Source organism: Dromiciops gliroides, chromosome 5 (assembly GCF_019393635.1).
Source record: "Dromiciops gliroides isolate mDroGli1 chromosome 5, mDroGli1.pri, whole genome shotgun sequence".
NCBI lineage: Eukaryota > Metazoa > Chordata > Mammalia > Microbiotheria > Microbiotheriidae > Dromiciops > Dromiciops gliroides.
The window spans coordinates 186,515,168-186,535,814 of NC_057865.1; the positions used below are offsets into that span (position 1 = coordinate 186,515,168).

At 38.3% G+C, this 20,647-nt stretch overlaps 1 protein-coding gene across 1 annotated transcript in view; it reads left to right on the plus strand.

Moving 5' to 3' along the window:
- Window positions 1–10,298: 10,298 nt before the first annotated feature.
- Window positions 10,299–20,647, plus strand: part of EPS8 (epidermal growth factor receptor pathway substrate 8) — a 263,798-nt gene continuing 253,449 nt past the window's right edge. The window contains 1 exon segment of the mRNA XM_043969277.1: window positions 10,299–10,624. The gene's annotated coding sequence lies outside the window, so the exon portion shown is untranslated.

A 20,647-nucleotide genomic window follows, 5' to 3' on the forward strand; every position in this document is an offset into this window, starting at 1 on the left:
GAATGATAATGAGTTCTATTTTGAATGCTGTTTGATATGGCCAAGAGACATCCAGTTCAAAATATTATATAGGCACTTGATGATTTGGAACTCAAGCTCAGGATAGAAACTAGGGCTGGATATAGAAATCTGGGAATCATCTGTATAGAAATGATGATTGTACCCATGAGAGCTGATCAAATTATAAAGTTAGTTATACAGAGAAAAGAGAAAAGGGCTTAGGACAGAGCCTTAAGGAATAGCTTTGGTTAATGGGCAGTTGTAGATACCATTTAAAATATTTGAGTTGATATTCATTAATGATATTGGTCTATCACTCTTTCACTATTTCTTCTTGCTTTAGGTAGTGGAACAAGATTTATCTCTTAAAAGGAATTTGATCAGGGCAGCTAGGTGGTGCAGTAGATAGAGCACTGGCCCTGGAGTCAGGAGTACCTGAGTTCAAATCCAGCCTCAGACACTTAACACTTACTAGCTGTGTGACCCTGGGCAAATCACTTAACTCCAATTGCCTCACTAAAAAAAAAAAAAAAAGGAATTTGATAGAGTGCTTGATTTCACATTTAATGAATAATTTTCTAGTACAATTATTAAGTGCTCTTTAGTGGTTAGAAGCAGTGTGGTACAGAGGAAATTGTGCTTGATTTGGAGTCTGAAGATGTGGGTTCAAATAAGAGATCTGCCATCCTACCACTCAAATGATCTTTTGGTTTGTGTATTTTAAAACCTTTAAATATTTTGTACATATTTGTCAATCCTTTGTATGGTCCTTCTGACAGTGTCCTTAGTCCTCATATGAATCATAAGAAGTGGGTGATAGTGACTTGTTCTGGCAGGTTTTAGGACCATTCCAAATATACATACTGAGAAGAGAGCAGAATTCTCTCCTTTTTATCTAATTGACAAACAGCTGCCTCTTTCCCCTCAGTAAGGAATCCTTAAGCATTCATACTTTTTGCATTCCTCTGACCCTTAATGGATTACCTCTCACCTGACAGTACCTATGGATCTATATGATTTCTTGGAAGAAAAGCAGATGCTTCCATCTTCAAGGATCTCCCTCTTTGGAAAGAATCTCAAATTTGTTACTGGACTCCAAGGGTTCAAAAATCTTTTAGTTCACATCCTTCTTTTTGTTCTCCTTAGATGATTCATTTTCTTTTGTTCTTCTTTCTCCTCTTTTATGTTAAATCCTCCTCATATATGTTTTTTCCTCTAGCCCGTCTCATAGTATTTCAGCTCATTTTCTCCTGCTTCAACTTTTCCTTAAATTGCTCCCAATTTCTATGTTTCACATTCAATCTCTGTTCTTCTTTTGTGTAACCCTGGTCCCCAAACCCATGGGTACCAGACTCTTTCCTTATTGGTGGAGGTGAATACTCTGCCCTGCCGAGGGGCAGGGAAGAGTAGGCAAGAGGTGAAAGAGCTCCAATCTTTGTCAGCTCCCCTATAGGGACTCATCATTTGAGTGCCACTGGCTATCAGCTTTGAGAGAGAAGATGGAAAAGGCCAATCCCACTTCAGGTTGCTGAAGGAAAAGACTCTGGGAAGACATGAGAAGAATGTGTAGTTTTCATAATGTCCCTATTCCCAGCTTGCTACTCTAAAGACTTTGGGGAATTTTCCCTTGGGTGAGATTCTCTCGTCTGAGCTGAGTTACCTCACTCCCAATGGGAGACCTCCTTCACTGTATGATCTGGTATGTATTCCCTGTATACCTTCTCTGCTGTCTATCTTGCTATTATTTGGATAAATGGGCTTCTTTGCTATTCTCTGTGTGTTCATTGTGGAACCATTGTTAGGTGGGAAAGGGATCAAGCCTTGGATAAAGAGCTTAGTGTCCTCCTTCCCCCCAGAAACAACAAAGTGATCAAAAGTTAGGTGGAACAAGATCATATTCCCTAGATGAACACTATTCAAGGCAGCAAATATATATATATATATATGTATATATATGTATATATATGTGTATATATATGTGTATATATGTGTGTGTGTATATGTGTATATATATGTGTATATATGTGTGTGTGTATATGTGTATATATATGTGTATATATGTGTGTGTGTGTATATATATATATATATATATATATATATATATATATATATATATATATATATATATATATATATATATATATATATATATATATAAAGTTTGGTACCATCTTTCCCTCTGAGGAGAGCAAAGTGGTGGCATCTGATCCCAACCTCCTGCTTACTCTCCTTTCAGGAATGAAAGTTTCCCTTGGAGACGGGTTGGGAAGAAAGATGCTAATGACATCTCTTCTGCCTCCTTTTAAGCCACACAACAATAGCATCCTTGCCACAGTTAGGCCTCCTTACATATGCAGAACTCACTCATTTTTTTTTCTTTTTTTTCTTATTCTTTTTTCTTTTGTGAGACAAGTGGAGTTAAGTGACTTGCCCAGGGTCACACAGCTAGTAAGTGTTAAGTGTCTGAGGCCAGATTTGAACTTGGATCCATCCTACTCCAGGACTGCTGTTCTACCCATTGTACCAGCTAGCTGCCCTGGGCTCATTCATTTTCATTCCTTACATTTGGAATTCTAAGTCTTCCAAGTTACCTTCACAATTACTTATTATATCAAGTCCTATTCTTCTCCTGCCCATTTTCCCACGTATCTTTTGACTTCACAAGTTAGAAAAAGAGTAATAAATGATAGTAAAATAATTAAAGTTTATTGTTCTGTTGAACCAATATAGCAAAAATGACATCATTATCTAAATTATTAAACAGATTCAGTGATCCCATTCATACTGTACATATTGCCAAAAGGACACTTAATACAGATTGTCCCAAAAGTCTTCGTTTTTTTTTTTTTTTTTTTTTTTTTTTAGTGAGGCAATTGGGGTTAAGTGACTTGCCCAGGGTCACACAGCTAGTAAGTGTTATGTGTCCGAGGCCGGATTTGAGCTCAGGTACTCCTGAATCCAGGGCTGGTGCTTTATCCACTGTTTTTATGATTATGATTATGATTTTTATTTTTTAATTTTTTTGCCGGGCAATGGGGGTTAAGTGACTTGCCCAGGGTCACACAGCTAGTAAGTGTTAAGTGTCTGAGGCCGGATTTGAACTCAGGTACTCCTGACTCCAGCGCTGGTGCTCTATCCACTGCGCCACCTAGCTGCCCTGTCCCAAAAGTCTTAGTGCAGTTTTAAAGCAATGCTTAAAGCTAGTAAAACTTAAGACAGAATAATAAATGAATGAATGAATGAGTTTGATTTATTTTAAAAACTGATTAGTAAGTAAAACTGTATAATTGTAACCACCAGATGTCACAGTGGAGTATGAAGTAGATCAGCTGATAATTTGCTCCTTATCTCCCCCTACTCTTTCAGGGAAAGGGGAAGGGTCCAAATCTTCACGAACCACCCCTATCTCCTCTTGATGCACTGGCTTGGATGTAGGACATTATCCTCTACTCCCTCTTCCATTCCCCCTCTCCTTTCTTCCCCTGCCCTTCCCCTGTGTCCAGGGATTTAGTAAACATAGTCCATAAGAGAATGGCATTCAGCAAAGTTGAATGCATATGTACGCAGAGAAACATAACACTTGACATATAAAGTAAAAGCATATCAACTAAAACAACCCAATCAATCAATATGCATTTATTTGTGTGTTGGATCCGGGGGAGAGGATGGCCTCATGGGTCCTTTTGGCAGTCTGACAAAGCCTGTGAATCTCTTCTTCCAATAATGTTTTTAAATGCATAAAATAAGATATACAGGACTAAAGGAGACCAATTAATTATATTGAAATAGTTATCAAAACATTACAAAAACAAGTTCACAGACTCCAGGTTAAGAATTTCTGTATTCAGTGCTTACTATATTCCAGGTTCTACACTATGTATTGGATATAACAAAGGCCAAAGTGAAGGAGTACTTGACCTCAAGGAGCATATGTTTTAATCGGAAGATATGTACCTATAGAAATATACAATAATATATATGTGTGTTTGTGTGTGTATAGTTTTATGCACATATACACGTATACACATATACATATATGTATGTATGTAGCAGTGGAGTGGTGGTGTGCTATACTCTTCTTGTAAACATTGTTATCACTTGATCTTATTTCCACTGCTGTGTGGACTAAGTAACCCCTTCCTAGCACTCCCTCAACCTCTCTTTTCTGGAATAGTGGTTTTCCCTTGAAACCAGGAGGTAAGAGACAATAGGAAAGAATGTGGTGAAGATCTCACCTCCAATGCCAGTTAGCTAAAGACCCACTGTCTTTCTGTGGAGTTGTAAATAATGAATGAACAATTCCCTTTTCTTTAAGCCCTGACTCTGGCAAAATACCACAGTTGTAAATCTATTTCCCTCTTCCACAGGGATCTTCCTTATGGTCTCTCTGTTACATTTCAACAGATACACATATGTTAAGAGTACAATATTAACCATGTTTATTATAGCTACTAACTTTAAAAACAAAATAAAAAATGGATAGGTAAACAAAGTTTTGACAAAGATAAACTTCTGGAAATGGGCAGTAGGTACTTGAGGACTTGAAACAGATACATGGTCTCTTGGGAGAGTGTGAGGGGAAAAAATCACTGTCTCACGTCTTCAGTCAAGGGGGTCTTCAGAAATACAATATCCATTCCAGTGATTTACATACACAGCCCAGGTCCTAAAGAACAGCACCAACATTTTCATAGCTAGTATGGCTTTACGCTGTGGCTTCAGATGATGGACTTCCACCCCCTCCAACTCTCATACTAGCCTGATGCCAGCATCTCTCACATGGCTTCAGCTGTCCCCAATATCTAAATAGGAGAAGGATTCGTTTTTCAGTCAACATTTAATCTGCTAGTCACAAGGTCAAGACAACCTCCCTGGAATGGAGGAGGAGGAGGGTCACTGGGGTGATTTTTGCTGAAGCATCAGGAATCCACCTCTGGTGTCCCAATGGATAAGATAATACAATATATACAAAATGAACACAAAGTAGTTTTGGAGGTGAACTAGAAACTAGGGCTATCAGGAAAAGCTTTACATAGAATGTGATGCTTGAGTTTCAGCTCAAAGAACCCAGGGATGGATGACAGAGAGAAGGTGGGAGTGCATTCCTGAGAAGAGGGCATAGCCAGTGCAAAGGCACAGAGATGGGAAATACAACAACAATTACGTCAGTATGGCCACATTAGAGTGTGTGGGATTAATTTATAAGCAGACTGTAAAAGTAGGGAAGGGGCAGGTTATGAAGAGACTTAAATGCCATATATGATGTTAGAGGTACTGGAAAAACCTCGTTGTTTGTTAGTCTTTCATTCTCAAAGAGGACCATGACATTGGGGTAATGCCATGACTTGCAATGGATTGGATTTAAGTGGAAAGAGAGAGAGAGATCGATCAGGATGACTGGAGATGGCCTCAGATGTTTTAAGGCAATTGGGGTTAAATGACTTGCCCAGGGTCACACAGCTAGTAAGTATCTGAGGTGAGATTGGAACTCAGGTCCTCTTGACTCCAGGGCCAGCACTCTATCCACTAGGCCACCTAGCTGTGCCAGAATTTATTATGTAGTTTACTTCCTTGTAGATTTTCTTTTGTTCCCTGCTGTGCACTTTTTATTTTGTCCTCTTGCCCCAGTAAGGCTACAATTACACACACACACACCCCTCCTAAAAACATGCACATATATACACTCATATACATATTTACAAGAACATATTATGCATATTTTCACTTGTCATCTTTTTCTCTGAAGGTGGATAGCTTCTTTCTTCATAGGTCCAAGTCTTTACATGGTTTTTCTAAAACAACCAGCTCACCATTTCCTAAACCACAGCAGTATTTCAACACTATCACATCCTTTCTGAGAGATTTTCTAGGAAAGTTTCCCCCCAATTTTCTGCAAGGAAATACTTTTACATTATAAAGCTATAGATCATTTTATAGGTATTCTTTTTAACCACACAAAAAAAGATGTTAATTCTTGGGGGGGGGATTTGAATCAAGGTTACACAAAGGTTGTATCATATATTTATATATTCATGTATATGCATATATTTTGTAATCATAATCATATATGATCAAATAGATACCTATATAATCTAGAGAAAGCATGGAACTGTATATTTTGCTTAAAATTTCATTCTTTTATCTCACAAAGATTGGGGCGGGTTAGGTCTTTGAAAATTTAGTCTCTTCTTAGAAATAATGTTTCTCGACAAGAGGGATTAACAAATCCCACTGGCTCTATAATTTCTATTGACTGGGTAGTGGGTCCTTTCTATGCTTCTCACGACTCTTGTGTTTGAATTTCAGAGTTTTATTCATCTGTTCTAGTCATTAAAATGCTTGAAAATTTTCTATTCTATTAAGAATATGTTTTGGGGGGCGGCTAGGTGGAGCAGTGGATAAAACACTGACCATGGATTCAGAAGTACCTGAGTTCAAATCCGGCCTCAGACACTTGACACTTACTAGTTGTGTGACCCTGGGCAAGTCACTTAACCCCCCCTGGCCTGCAAAAAAATAAAAAATAAATAAAAATAAAAAACAAAAAAGAATATGTTTTTCCCCTGTAGGATTATTCTTAGTTTTGCAGAGTTATTCTTAGTTATAAACCTTTATCTTTTCCTTTCTGCAATATTTTATTCCAATATTTCTTTTTTTATCCAAGTCTTATGTTATCATGACTGTGAATCCTTGAAATCTTTCTATTTAGCTACATATAATAATTTTTTCTTTGACCTGGAAGCTCTGGATTTTGATTAAGACGTTCACGGAGTTTTCATTTTGTAATTTCTTCCAGGAAGTAAACATTGGATTTTCACCCCCTATTTTTGCCTTACCCTTACAGTATCTTGAGGGTTTTGTTTTTATTCCAAGGAATCTGATGGTCCCTAAATTATCTCTTTTCCCCTCATTTTCCTGTGGTTGGGCTATTTTTTCTCATAGCCCCTTTCCAATGTCCACAGAGTTTTGGCTGTCTTTTTGTAGAGATCTGGGTTGGATAAAAGGGCTTACTGTAGTTTCTCTTCTGATTGCTTGGTCATTATTTAGTCTGGTGGTCTTTTTAGATTTTTTGCCATAGTACATGTACGATTGACTATTTGGGTTTCTTTGAGACCATTCATATATCCATCTTAAGTCTTTAGCATCACATTTTAAGTGGGACTCTGACAGACTGGAGTATATTCAGAAAAGCATGACCAGTATGTAAATGGTGAATGAGTAAAGGAAGCATCTATTAAGCTTTTACTGTGGGCAAGACACTGTGTGAAGCACTGGGAATATAAATTTAAAAAGTAAGGTTGTTGCAGCCTTCAAGGAATTGACATTCTAATGGGTGAAGGCAACATATATAAAAGGTTTCCATTACAAATCAGATTGAAGGCTCTCATGGTGCTTAGGGAGCAGTGGCAAAACAGATGGTCATATTTCTTTTTTAATGCCATTTCCATTGACAACATCATATCACTTACTGATGTTGAACCATTTGATAGTGCCAAGGACTTTGGTGGCAAGAACATTCTTTTCTGGGTCTTCAAATGTTTCATCTTCAGGAGTAATTGCCAGTTTGCATCTCTACAGGGTTTGATTCCTGGGATGATGGTGATGACCACTTCCATATTCCCAAGGCTCTTGGGTTCAGGGTCCTGGGCTGTTTTTATCAGGATCTGAGGGGAGATGGTGGTCAAGGTGGTGGTGGTGGTTCTGCTTGGCTGAAAAGTGCTATTTCCTGTCTTCAGTTAGGCTGGCTCTCCTGTCTTTTGTGTGTGGCTTTTGGTAGATAGTTGTTAGGGATGGCTAGCCCCTTCTCCACAGGAGTTGCTTCCCTGTATTGACAGCTTCAAGGGCTGGGGTGGAATTAGGACTGCTGGTTTAAGGGCTAGTGTCACTCCTAGTGGAACAGTTGAAAGAAATAGGGATATTTAGGATAGAGAAGACTTAGGGACATGAAAGCTATTTTCAAATATATGTAGGAAAGTCTTATAGTGGAGGGGTCAGATTTAGTGTGTGTACCTTCATAAGACAGAACTTGAATAAATAGATACAAATTTCAAAGAGATTGATTTTAAATCAGGGGGACACTTATAAAAGTAAAAAATGGAACAGGCTGCTTCACAAAGGGGTGTATAGGGGAGTTGGAGAGTGTTTAATTAGGTCCTTGGATGACTATCTTGTAGGTATGTATTTGAGAAGATTCCTGAATAAATTGGAAGGCTGGTTTAAATTAAATCCAAGGTCTCTTTCTGCCTATAATTCTTCCTTACCTTGGCTTATCCCATCCTAATTCCAAATACCTCATTTTTTCTATAGATCTCCAGGACACACCTGCCCTAAACTAACAATTTTCAAACACAATCATTCTCTGCCAATGCTTATCACAATGACTGACACATAGTAGGCACTTAATGGATAATTATCAAATCAATTTACAAAACTTTAAGAACCTGGGGCTGTTCTTCTCACCTCTGTTTTTATTCCCATCTTCCTCATCTTTTCAAGCAGAATCAAAGAAATAAGTGATTAGCAAGTTTTCATCAGGAAGTTTCTTCATTTTTCTGGTCTTCAACTGATTTTCAACAGGTTATAAAAAGTTCTAGGCAAAAAAGCCAGTATGGACAGACATATAATTACTAAGGGAATGACCTAGAAAAAGGAATTAAAATATGTATGAGACAATGAAAATATCTTTTAATGACTTCTTGATAGAAGTAGTGGTGGTGATGGTAGTGGTATAGAGGCCACTGGAATAGATAGTTTGTGAAAGGAACTAATGGAAAGAATCGGTCTCAGAATTGCAATTTTTTTCAGTGTTGGAAAGGACCTTGTTTGTCATCTGGTTAGACAGTCAATCAACATTTATTAAGAACCTACTCTGTGCCAAGGACTGTGCTAAGTGCTAGAGATACAAGAAAGGCAAAAGACAGTTTTTGCTCTCAAGGAGTTCAGTCTAATGGATGAGACAACATGCAAACTAGGTCAAAGCAAACTATGGATAGGATAATTTGGAGATAGCCAACAAAAGGAAGACACTAAAATGAAGAGAAATCAGGAAAGCCTTCTTGGAGGAGGTGGGATTTTAGTTGGGACTTGAAGGGAACCAACATCCCAGACGTGGGTTTTTTTTGGGTGGGGCAGTCAGTGAAAATTCTGGAGTTGAGAGATGAAGCAGCGTCTGGTTGGAAGAACTGCAAAGAGGCCAGTGTCACTAGTGACATAAGGGGAATGGAAAGATGGGGAATCTATTGTTAGAGTAGATGTCTAATCCCCTCATTTTATAGATGAGGAAACCAAGGTCCAGAGACATCAAGCGATTTACCTAAGATCACACAGGTAAGTAAGAATCAGAGATGGCATTCGAATCTGGGTTCTCAGACTCCAGGGCTAGCTAGTTATTGTACTCTGCTGCCTCTCTCCCTCATTCAATTGGTTTATCTAACCGTCCTTTGTTGGCTTCATAGGTGTAGAGCTAGTAGAGATCGTAGAAGCCATCTATTCCAAATCCATTATTTACAGGCGAGGAAACTGAGGACGAAAAAGGGTAAGTTACCTTCCTGAAGTCATGTAAGAAGTATCAGAGGTTGAATTTGAATCCAGGTTCTCCCATTCAACTCCAAATCCAGTGGACTTTTTGTTTTTAGCAAGGGTCCTCAGTAGACTAGAAACAGACAGGGAAGAAATAATAAAGGAGAGGAGGGAGAGAGAGAGAAAAGGGAAAGAAGAAAAGAGGAGAAAAAGGAAGGAGAGCCAAAATAGATGGAAAAGTGGGCGATTTATCAGTTGCCGTTCATTGGCTTCATCAGTGCCAGAGAAAGAGTATTCCTGCATGAAAGATTTTTTTCCAACAGTTGTAAGGCTTACGGGGCGCACGTCACTTTTCCCTCCTCCTCCCTCCTTGGGATGTATCTGTTTCCCCAAGAGATCCTCGCCACAGAGGCTTCGGGTTGGACCTATCCTCCAATACCAAGCCCCCCAAATCTTTTCCCTTTTGGCGTCTTCGGGTTGCTTATCTGCCTACCAGCATGAATGAGCCCCAAAGGGATGCAGATTCATTAGGGAGCAGTGTTTTCAAACTCTGATCAATTCCTTGATAACTTTCGAGCTCCTCCCCTTTTCTCCCCCTAGCCTTTTTTCAACTTCAATGCCGGTGTCAGCCAGATGGTTCACCATTACCCCAGCTCCAGCCGCCTTCTCTGAGCTGCAGGCAAAACCCGGACAAGTGGAGTGTGCATGCTTGCTGCAAGCCTCTAGGGTGGCGTTCGAGGCCGAACTGGGCATGCTCAACACGCAGGGCTTGTCTAGTAGCAGCGAGTAAGAAGCTTTGGGATTACACTGAGAGCGGAGAGAGCGCGCAGTGGCTGTGGCTGGGGGAGAGTTAGGTTCGCTGTGAAGGTCCTCTTTCTCATCCAGTCTCTCTCAAACATCGCAGCGGGAGGCAGCTGGCTTCCCTGGTAGGGGAGACTTGGGAGGCTCTGGCTCAGGTCGAGGACTGGCGGGGCTTCTGCTAGTCCATCTCGCACCCAAGTCCACATTTCCTCGATCCTCGACCGAGGAGAGCTGCTGAGCACCAGAGAACGCTTTTGTGCACCGTTCGCTGCTGGTTCAGAGCAAGCAAAAACAACGTACCAAGGTAAGAGATCTATTTGACCAAAACGTTTCCAACAAAGGGGTCCTGTCGGTTTCGCAGTGCTTGACTATTTAACTCTTTCTCTTGATTAAAAAAAATCTCGTTTGCTTTTTCCGTGGTTTAACAGGACTGAAGGCAGTAATCGGCTTTCCACTTTTGAGTCTTTCAACTGGTGTTTGGAGTAAGGTGCGGGAGCCAACTCCTGCCTTCTGGGCATATTTAAGGTTAATTTGTGTCCTCTGCCTTCAGGGGCTTGGATTTATTGTGCTTTCTCCTCTTTTAATCTTCAAATTGAACTCTTCAAGCTTTATAGAGACAGTTTTGCTAGACTGTCACCTCTTTCTTTTCCTTTTTTTCTGGAAAGATGGGGAGAGAGAAACACAAAATGTCCATATAGTGTTTCCTGGTAACTTGAGCCTCCAGCTACTACACCGGGTCTTATCTTGTCAGCTGGGCTTCCACAGACACAGTATTCCTCTCACATTTTATGCCCGTAGACTTCAGGTTTTCATAGCCTTCTCACCCCCAAGAAAAGTCTGGTTGAGGCTAATGATTCCTTTGTAAGTGTCCTTTTTTTTTTTTTTTCCTCCCGGGGTGGGGGGACGGGAAGAGACAAGATTCCGTCTATAGTTCCTTCTTCAAATTAAAGCAGAACTCTGTTGAATTAAAAAAAAAATCCCTAATTATTTTGGTTTTCTTTTCTTGCGTTTCTACCCTTTTTTGAATCTTTCCTCCCCAAACGATTGGTTACTTTTGAGAAGGCAGTCTTTCTTTCTCTCAATGTTTACTATCTTTGGGTTTGATTTATTTCATATTCGCCTAAGCTTTTCCCTTTCCCTTTTGCTCCATAGCCTCCCAGTCTCCCTTGTACAACTCTTTTCTTAATATTTTGCAGTTCTTTGAAATCTTTGGATGTGGAGTCTTAGAACCTTGGTTCAAATCCCAGCTCCTGCTACTTACTATCTGCATCACCTTGGGCAAGTCAATGTCTCTAAACCTCAGATTTACATCTGTCATATGAGGGGATTGGATGAGATATACTTTCCAGCTCTAAATCGACAATCCTAATGCTTCTGCATTTAGGACCACTGTAATTAATACAAGTTGGTTGGATTAGTCTCCTTTTGCCCTAAAACAGGATTGGCATGCAGTCAGATAAGGTAGAGTGACTAGTGAAAATCCATGAATGCAACCCCTGACTCCAAAGAAATTGTCAGCCCCTGTGCTTAGCCCAATCTACTTAGCCTTAAATTGGTGTATTTATAAAACGACTGGTTCTTCCCCAGAATGAGAACCTTAAAGCCCTCTGACATTAATAAGCCATACAGAACCAATTGGCTCTCTGGACTGAGCTGTTTATCTAAGTAGCCATATGACTGCTTTTCTCAACCCAACTGAAATGGGGGCTGGTTTGGGTGGCTGCAGTGAGGTCTGAGTATATATGTGATTCATTTTGCTTGCATTTGTATTCTCAGTGCCTAGCACATAGTAAGAGCTTAATATATGCTTTTTGACCAGCTGATTTACTTATCTTTTTTATATGAGTGTTGTAGGGGTAGTATGCATTACCCAATAAACTATGCAATGAACTTAAATGACTATGGTTGTATGTTAGTGAATTTTTTGAAATCAATTAGCATAATTGTAATAGTAGCTGATATTTATATGTGGCTTTAAAAATTGTACAGTGTTTTACAAACATAAATTCATGTGAGATTCACAATGATTCTGTGAGGTAGTTAGTAGAGTTATCCCCATTTTACAAATAAGGGAAATAATACTCAGAGACTTGAGACATCAAGATGGCACAGTGTATACACTGAGAGTGCTAGGCCTGGAGGCAGGAAGACCCGAGTTCAAATTTGGTCTCAGATATTAGCTGTGTGACTCTGGACAAGTTATTGTTTGCCTCAGTTTCCTCAACTGTCAAATAAGGACAGTAGCACCACCTCCCAGTGTTGTTTGTAAAGATCAAATGATCTTTAATGTCTGTAAAGCATTAACACAGAACCTGGTGCTGTGCTAGTAAGTGCTATTTAAGTGCTACCCATTATTTTTGTTGTGTTGTGGTGTCTTGGAGTCTTCTTGACTCCAATTCCAGGACTCTATGTACCGTGACATTACTTTACAGAGGCAGAGGATGCTGACCTGATAAGTAATATTAAGGATATGCACGCTAAATTGTTGCCCTCTCAAACAAAAGCTAGGTAAAATTAGTTAACTCCCGAAATAAAAATCTTAGAGAAGTTGAACATTTGGGGCTATATTTAGAAGTCCTATTTTTACCAATAATTTAAATGAACATTATTCTTGGTTTTCTGGGCAAAGTTAAATGCTTGCACCAAAGTATCATTTAAAAATGTGAAATAGCTAGTATCTTGGTCATGTAGTTTTTGAAACCTAGATTCAGATATGCCTTAATTTTTGAGAAATCATTTATTTTAGTTTTGTGGCAAGTAGGAGGCAGGGGACTTAGGATTTGGGGAAAACTTCTGTGAAATGAAATCACAGGGATTATATTCATTTTGGGGCTTAGTTTTTCTGTTGAAAGAACACAATTCTTCTCCACCTTCCTGGCTTCTGGAAATTGTATGTGCCAGTAATTCAGATTTCAGTGAATTCAGTCAACCCAATTTCATCTTCCCTCATTCCTTATGATACTAGTGGTTACTTGAAATTAGTTTAGTTTAGTTTTTTTTTTAATTGCATTACTCTGAACAGTTAACTACAATACTTTACAAACAATACTTTAAAGCAAAATAAAATACAGAAGTTGGTGTTAGTTTATTGGTTACCTCTTTTTCTTCCTCAGTTTGTTAATTAAATTTCATGGTTCCTTTGGGTTTTCTATTTCTGTCTCTTGATTTCATTGTTTATTATGGTGGTCTTCAGGGTCCCTGTTTTTTTCCCTCTCTATCTTCTAACCTCATTTTCTTTCTCCATATTTCCCACTTGTGAACTATAGGAGGTCTTTAAGAAGCACAGGATAAATGCTAGAGGGAAGTGGTAGCCAAAGTTAAGTTATCCTTTTTCATGAAAAATTTAATGCATAGTTAGCATTTTATCTCTTATTTAAATGGTATAAATTTTAGGTTGATTTTACGAGTCAGGTTTTTTGTTTTTTGTTTTTTTTTTACAATCAGTAAGTATACTTGGAAGGTTATTCTTGTTACATAATCTAGTTGACCAGTGCACACTAGGAAACTTGTTAATATCCACAGTGGTGTACAAGAAAAGAAAGTATACTACATTGCTTTTAGGAAGCAGTTGACTGCAGGAAATTATTTGGTGTTGGTTGTTAATTCTTCTTTATGAGAAGTTTCATAATAACATAGCTGAAACACTTGATTTTTTTAAGTTGAATGCACAAAATAGCAACTTCAGGTTTTCAATTTCAATTCAGTGTGTGATTATCTCATTAGCCTTTTCATTTCCTCAGGATTTCTAAGACATCTGTAATTGTGATTTTAGGTTAAATTAAGATTTCAAAATAGCATTCAAGCACAGTTTATTCATTTATGACGTATTTTGCAAAAAAAAAAAAAATCACCTGCTAACCATTTGTGGAGAGGTTCGTTGATGAAGGAGCAATGTCGAGCATGTATGAAGAACTTGGTTCCTGGAGATTATGTGTAACATTTGTGGTACCCTTCCGCCTCTGTAAATGTCAACATACAGATAAGATGTGTAAAGATCTTTTCAGCTGGAAAGTGTTAATAATGCTACTTTCCACAAAGAAAATCTGAAATATGGGAAGGTGGTGGCGAATCTCAAGTGACATCTCTGCCCATTATCTAGGAGTCAGACTTTTGATAAATGGCCTATAAAAAGGCACAGACATTGTACCTATCAACCAAACCTACCCCTATAAAGTGTCTGTTTTTTTAAAGTATTGTAAGATTTCTTGGTAAATGTTTTATATCAATATTATTGAAATTAGTTGATAATGTCTTGTTGCATAGGCAGCTAGGTGGCGCAGTAGATAGTGTTAGGCTTGGAGTCTTCACCTCAGACACTTAATAGCTATGGACAAATCACTTAACTTCTCAGCCTTCCTTTCCTCATCTATAAAATAGGCTTATAATAGCACCTACCTTACAGTGCCATGGGGATATCAAGTGGGATAACATGTAAAATACTTTTAAAAGTTTAAAACGTTACATACATACTAGGCATTATTTATAGCTCGTGAAAATAATAACTAATAATATAATGCTTTAAGGTTTGTGGAGAGCTTTACAAATTTCTCTTATATCCTCACAGCATCTGCAGGAGGTAGATGCAATTATTATCTCTATTTTACAAATGAAGAAACTGAAGCATACAATGGTTAAATGACTTGCCCAGGCTCATGTAGCCAGTAAGTATCTGAGGTTAGATAGGAACCCAAGCCTTCATGACTCCAGGTCCAGCTGGCTATCCACTGTACCACCCAGTGGCCAATAATATAGCATGTAAAAATCACAAAATGTACATTTTTACCTATGCTTTTTCCTACCAATAACCCTAAAAAGAAGGTAATGCAAATATTATTGTTCTTTGAGGAGATAATATAGATATTGTTATTCTCATTTTACTTATGTGAAAATCAAGGCTCAGAAAGGTAATGTGTGGTGGTAGTGGGTTATAGTGTTCAAATCTGTAAAACTGAAAAGCAGGTAGATATAGTGCCAGATTTGGAGCCAGGAATACCTGAGTTTAAGTTGTATCTTTGATACATAATAGCTAAGTGACCTTGACTAAGGCATCTCTTAGTGTCTCAGTGTCTTAAGGCTGAGCCACAGAAGAATGGTGCCACCTGTATTGATGGAGAGAGCTTCCACACTGGAAGTTCCCTGCATTTATAAAATGACAGGACAGACACCACCCCCACTCCAAAACGAACAAACAAACAGACAGATAAGTGTTGTACTTGGCTGTTGGGTCTCCTAGACCCACCAGCTTTGTATTGTACTCTTTGCTGGTCATAGCACATCTGCAGTATCATGTTCAGTTCTGGCCAATACATTTTAGGAAAAGACATAAACAGATTGAATTGTGTTTGGAATATCATTGGAATGAATGAAGATGTTTAACGGGGAGAAGAGACAATTTTGAGATGCAACTATGAAAGATAGTCATGTGTAAGAAATTAGTCTTCTTCTTTTTTTTTTTTTTTATGAGGCCATTGGGGTTAAGTGACTTGCCCAGGGTCACACAGCTAGTAAGTGTTAAGTGTCTGAGGCCGGATTTGAACTCAGGTACTCCTGACTCCGGGGCTGGTGCTCTATCCACTGCGCCACCTAGCCGCCCCGAAATTAGTCTTCTTAACGTAGAAGCTGTGGGTAGTAGTTGTAGAAAGGCAGATTTAAGCTCCATGTCAGGATAACTTGCCTTACTGTTAGAGCTGTCCAAAAGTGGATTGGACTGCTTCCCAAGGTTTTGGGTTACCTCCCCTGAAGTGGAGGCTGTAATGACCACTCTTTAGGGATGTAGCAGAAGAGATTCCATTTCAGGTACCAATTGGAGTAGATGGCCTCTGAGATCCTGTGATTGTGTGACGAGGTGACCTTCAAGGTCCATTTCAACTCTTGAATTCTATGACATTGTGACTTGGCCAAGGTCATTGAGCCAGTAAGTGGTCAACACAGGATTTGAATCCACATTTTCTTACTTCAGTTCTTTGTATTACCAAGTTACTTCTCAAAGTGATTAGGTAATATAGTTTCAGTGTATAGTTAGTTGGGTAAAGCGAACATAGCTACATTGCCAGTGAAAGAAGCAGTCAAGAGTGTCAGGGTGGCAGTCTGTTCTTTTTTCTTGGGGGGGGGCAGGGCAGTGAGGGTTAAGTGACTTGCCCAGGGTCACTAAGCTAGTCAGTGTCAAATGTCTGAGGCTGGATTTGAACTCTGGTCCTCCTGAATCCAGGGCCAGCGATTTATCCACTGCTCCACCTAGCTGACCCCTCTTTTTTTTTTTTAACCTCATGTTCATACCAATTAAATGGTAACCTGGATAAATGATAATTGCTCAAAAGATCTGAAATCGACTAACACACAGCTGTTTTCTTGCAGGCTGGGGTATAATATGTCTTACTTTTTACCTCTCTAGTCATTAGGAAGTATGCTCATCAAGTAGGAAGCCCTTTAAAAGAAGGGGAAGGAACCAGAATAGGATGGAACTAATAATAAAAATGATAACAACTAACACTACTGCATGCCAGACGCTGTGTGAGGTGCTTCTTATCTCATTTGATACAGCAACCTTGGGAGGGAGGTGCTATTATTATGCCCATTTAACAGATGAGGCAACTGAGGCAAAGAGGGGTTAAGGGACTTGCCCAGTCACATACAACAGTATTGTAACATTTTATACTATTAAGCCCAAGAAGAACAAGGAATTTTCTTATAGGGTAAATAATGGCTATATACCTTTTCACTTAATTTCAGTTAGAACTCCATCAGTAGAATATTGAATTCTATATTCATTATAATACATGTACCATTTCCCCCTCCTCTTGTCGTCCTCCTCCTTCTCCTCTTTCTCTTCCTCTCTCTTCCTCCCCAAATCTTAATTTACATGTTGAATAATTGACTGAGAATCTTGGGCACTTTTGAACTTCCTTAAAGAAAGGTGAAAGGGTAAAGATGGGAGATAAGAAAAAGACACCAGGATTCAACCTCCTTATCTCCCAAAGAGTAATTAAACTGCATATATATATATATATATATATATCCTTTGACTAATCATTGATGTCCCTTAGTGTGAAAAATAGTACATGTTGATGTAATTAAGAGAAATTAGCCAGTTTTTAAAATTTTCACAAAAGCAGTACAAGGGGAAATTTAGGTTAGTGTTTAGGAAAAAGTACTTTAGAAGTAGCAAGTACTAGACTATGTAAATCATTAAAACTAGAGGTTGTAGGATATGCTAAGATTACTACTGTTCATCCCTACCTTCTTGGGAGTGGTTGTTTAAGTAGTCTTGTGTGGAAATAAGATATTTTGTTGTTGTTGAGTCATTTCAGTGATGTCTGACTCTTGATAACCCCATTTGGGGTTTTCTTGGCAAAGATACTGGAGTGGTTTGCCACTTCTTTCTCCAGCTCATATTACAGATGAGGAAATGAGGCAGAGTTAAGTGACTTGCCCAAAGTCACACAGTTAGTAAGTTATGAACACAGGAAGATGAGTCTTCCTGACCTCAAGTCTGGCACTCTAATAGTTGGGATATCTAGGTGGTATAATGGATAGAAAGTCAGTGCTGAGGTCAGTAACACTCATCCTCCTGAGTTCAAATCTGGCCTCAGACTAGCTGTGTGACCCTGAGCAAGTCACTTCACCCTTTTCGCCTCAATTTCTTCATCATTAAAATGAATTGGAGAAGGAAATGACAAACCATATCTTTGCCAAGAAAACCACAGATGGAATCATGAAGAGTCAGTCTTGACTGAACAACAACAAAGTTATATATAGTAGTCTAACCTGTTGAGCCTAACTTTTTTCTAGCCCATTGATTCTCAAGAGGTGTGGGGGAGGGAAGAAGAGAAGAGGAAAGAGTTGTATGTTTGATTTGGGTGAAGTGGGTAGTCCATTCTCATTTTGCTTAAACCAACTTTGCATTTAGTTGCATAGCAACATAAATGTCCCATAGGAAGCTATGTTTAATGTTGCTCTTGCTTTTGCAGAAATTATGCTTTCAATTTTAGGGCAAAGAAAACATACTTGAAGGGCTTCAGATTTGGATCTCATCCCTCCAATAAGCGGTTAATAAAAGAAATATAAGTGTTTGGAGAGGGTCTACACTGTGTACAATTCAAATCTATTACTGGAGGCAGGATGCTGTAGTGGAGAGAGTTGGTTTTGCCGTCTGGGAGATCTGGGTTCAAGTCCTGTCTATGACACAACCTTTGTGACCAAGTCACTTAATCTCTCAGTGCCTCTGACAACTCCCTAAGACAAATTTCCATATTGGTGGAGATGTTTTCTCCTTACCTTCTCCCTTCCCTAATAGAAGATTACTGATTTGAAGTGACCTTTGATGTTTCCCTTTTAAACACTGAACTCTTTCATAGAACTCATTGAAATATTCCATCACTTTCTCATCTGGGAAATGAAAGTACAATATTCACTTGGTAAGAGTTTTTTCAACTACACTGGTAGTTGAATTGTATCAATACATCCCCCCCCCATTGTCTTAAATATGTATGTATGTATATGTGTGTATATATGTATATGTATGTGTGTGTATATATATATGTATAAATGCATACATACACATATATAAGGATATGATTGTGGTTATCAGTTGTCTAAATGGATTTTTCTGGAGGATCCTCTGATTATAGCAATTCTTATAAATTTGTTATATCTTCCATTAGGACAATATAAAAGTAGATGATGAAGGCAGTTCTTTTAAAAAAAGACATTGGATACTCTCTCAGCATGCTTTATGTTGATTTTCTCAGAGATACCTGTGGCTAATGGTTGCTTCAGACATAAAGGTGTTGAGTAAAATGATTTTATTAAAGAATCCTGTGGCTTTATATAAAACCTAAAGAAAAAAAAAGAATTGAAAATGGATAAAATGCACACTTATGCTTTCCTATCCAGCTAATAAAGCATGTCACATTTAAAATCTTGCTGGGTTAATCCTTTTACCCTGTTTTTGCTGAAATTCAGGTTTGTGAATTAATTTGTTAAATGAGTGACTTGCCTTCTGCCAGGGCATTTTGCTTAATGATTTTCTTCTTTCATGTTTGAAAGGATGTAACATTATTGCAGTTCTTGAGGAATATTTTTTCACAGATGGTTATTATGTTTTTGTTTGTCAGGGTATTTTTTTTGTTTGTTTGGGAAGGGATGGTGCCATTCCTTCTGATTTCCCCATTCCATTAATTTTTATCCTATATCTTATTATGGTGAACCTAAACACACTTAAAGAATTTTTAAAAATCCTTTTGACCCAGGAATGCTCTCTAAGACACTAATCCTTATGCTTATGTGACTTTACAGCCCTGGGCTTTGCTTTTGGAGTATGTGAAATTACATTTTAAATACTTGGCATACAGCTTATTACTAGTATTGTATGTGAACAAGGAAACTGTGTTTTTCCATGCCTCTGAATTCTTTATATATATGTGTGTGTGTATATACACACACACATACATACACACATATATGTAGAATAAATATTTTCTTGGTGGGACCTTTATTTAGTTTTCCAGTTGTATGCTATTAATAATTTAAAAGCAGCAGAATTCTTCCTGTGATATTTTGTGATAAAAATCTAGTCCCTGGGTTAAATCTTGTAGCATTATTCACATGAGAATCATGCATGTAAAGGAGTAGAATCAGAATATATGATGGTAAAGTACATGCTCTTAAGTGTGAGTATTGAGGAAGTAACATTTAAAGGATCTGAAGATTTAGAGCCTAGACAAGTAATCTTGTCTTTTATGTATGAGGAAGCTGAGAGGAACAGAAGTTAAATGACGTTTCAAAAGTCACGTAGGTAAGAAATAGTAGAGCCAAGGGTCAAAAATATGTTATCTGACTCTAAATCTAGTGTTCTTTTTAGTACACCAATCTACTTCCTATGACTGTCTGGTTATTACTGTAGTTATTTAAATTACGTGTTTGTGTTTTATACATATGCATATATGTTAATAGCTTGAAACTATACTAAGACTTTTTTTTGGAACCCTGTATATTATGTGTTGGGGGGGGCAGGGTTAGTGGAACCTTGATTTGTGATTTCATTAGAGTCAGTCAGTCAGTCAATAAACCTTTTAAAAGTACCTGCTATGTGCCAGACACTGAGCTAAATTCTGGGAATACAAAAAAAGGTAAGAGAAAGTCCTTGATTTGAAGGAGCTCATAGTATAAACAACATGTAAAGAGTTATATATGAAGTAATCTTGAGTTTGGAAACTCCACTGATACTAATTTGCAATTTATCTGCAGTTTAGAATTTGAGAAATATCTGGAGGCTTTGTCTGTGAGGTTGGGGCTTGCTCAGGGTCACAGAACTGCTATTTATCTGAGG